The sequence below is a fragment of the Solanum tuberosum genome, unplaced genomic scaffold (genome assembly GCF_000226075.1).
Source record: "Solanum tuberosum cultivar DM 1-3 516 R44 unplaced genomic scaffold, SolTub_3.0 scf00037, whole genome shotgun sequence".
In the NCBI taxonomy this organism is placed as follows: Eukaryota; Viridiplantae; Streptophyta; class Magnoliopsida; order Solanales; family Solanaceae; genus Solanum; species Solanum tuberosum.
Genome location: NW_006238961.1, coordinates 1,447,020 through 1,449,431, shown reverse-complemented (window position 1 = coordinate 1,449,431; position 2,412 = coordinate 1,447,020).

Here is a 2,412-nt window from a genome sequence, read left to right as displayed (position 1 = left end):
CACAATAAATATTTGTTCACACTACCCTTTGTTGTTTATAAATAGAGGGATTTTCTCTCATTTTAAAACAACAAAAATTCTGAACTACTTCTTCTTCACAATTAAATATTCGTGTACTTTGCTTTTGTTGAGTGACTCACTTCACCATTGTTTTTTGTATCAATACACTGGTGAATAGAATCGTCCTATCCTGAGAGGATCTATTCCTTTAAACCTCGGGTACTAGAAGGGAATAATTTCTTAAGGGTACACATTGCATTTAGTGGGCTCGATTTTTTCCTTTCTATTTCATTCTATTATTACAGTTCCTGGTATTTTTTTTACAATCATTAATTTATGCTTATTTTATTGATTGTTATTTTTGAGTATATCTTTTAAACTTTGTTGTTTATGTTTCTTCAAAGTTATTGTTATAAGTATTTGTTAGTACATATTAAATAACACATGTTAATTGCGTATTCATGCAAGTTTTCTCTACTAAAATTGTTGAAAGTAGAGTAAAAGAATTCCTTAAAGATCTGTACTACCATAACTTGAAGACAAAATTCAAATTTGGTATGTCATTGTAAACACATAAAGATCTTAAAAACTTTATCGCACCTTGATGTGCGAAATGAACCAGGAAAAGAAGAAAAAAATTAATAAACTTTTGACATAAGTTCAAGGATGTGCTGGATGACCTATAGAGGAATATGACTAGGCTGCAACATCTTTTAATCCCAAAGAAATAGATAACTACACTATAAATTAATTGCTCATATTCAATATGAAGTATGGACAAATTTCTCAAGTTTACTGCAAGTTGTAGATACTTTTTTTGAAGTAATAGATGTGTTTACGACACTGTGATTGAATTAGAAGTGTAGTTTCAAATTGAACTTCAGCACTCTGGTATGTTGATTTTTAAAAAAACACCCAAACAAACTGAATAGTTTTGTGTAATATTTTTCCCTTTCAAGTATATATAATAAGTTGAATTGTTGTCCAATATGATACATTTCCCCTTTAATTTTCATTTTAATAATTACTTATGATACATTTAAATGGGAACTTTTAAAGTGATATATGTAAAACAAAAGGTAGTGCTGAACTTTCTACACGTTAAAATTAGAATATTTGTTCACTTTTTCTAACTTTTTACAATTTATTTATCTCTACACCAACGATTATTTATTTATTAGAATATTTAATGTTACCGGTTGATGCATTTGATTCCTGAAAGCAAAATGATAAATTATAAAATCAAATTAAAGATGATTGATTGAAGGATAAATGATAAGATGTTATAATTATCACTTTCTTTGTAGTGTTTTACTTTAAATGACTTATAGGTTATAAGTATTATTTTATAAATTCCGTAATATTAAATTTTTGCGCGGCGCGGGTAATATTACTATACATATATATAAAAGAATGTTTTGGTGGCAACATAAGTCGTTGCTAATACCTATAATAGTCGCTACTAATAGTTTGTTTTAGTGACAAGATTAATCGTCGCTAATACCTATAACAGTCGACACTAAAAGAATATTTAGTGGCAACATTTGTCGCTGCTAATGCTTATTATAGTCGCCACTAAAAAGTATGATTTAGTGGCAACATTAATCGCTACTAATACTTAAATAGTCGCCACTAAAAGAGTGTTTTAGTTGCAACATTCGTCGCTGCTAATGCTTATAACAGTCGCCACTAAAAGTTTGTTTTAGTGGCAACATTAATCGCTGCTAATACTTATAATAGCCGCCACTATGGCAACATTAGTCGCCACTAAAAGTATGTTTTAGTGGCAACATTAGTCGCTGCTAATACATATAATAGTAGCCACTAAAAGTATGATTTAGTAGCCACATTAGTCGCTGCTAATGCCTATAATAGTCGCCACTAAAAGAATGTTTTTGTGGCAAAATTAGTCGCTGCTAATACCTATAATAGTCTCCACTAATAGTTTGTTTTAGTGACAAGATTAACATCCACTAATACCTATAACAGTCGCGACTAAAAGAATGTTTTAGTGGCAACATTAGTCGCTGCCAATGCCTATAATAGTCGCCACTAAAAGAATATTTTAGTGGCAAAATTAGGCGCTGCTAATACCGATAATAGTCGCCACTAATAGTTTGTTTTAGTGACTAGATCTCACTTGGACAAAACTTTCGTCTTTTCTCTTTTTCCTTCTCATTTAACTCTTCTAAATATTTTTTGTGTGAGTTATGACTATTTTCGGCAAGCTTAATTTGAAGAATATGAAACAAAATCTTCTCTAAATAAAAGTAATATCTTAAGCTACAAAAGATATGTCTATTAACATAGATTTGTTGTCCTTTATGTCTCAAGTTATTGCTGAGCATTTGAGTTATCTAGGTTAGACTCATTTTTAAATTTTTAATGTTCGAGAATATTTCTTTAACTTGA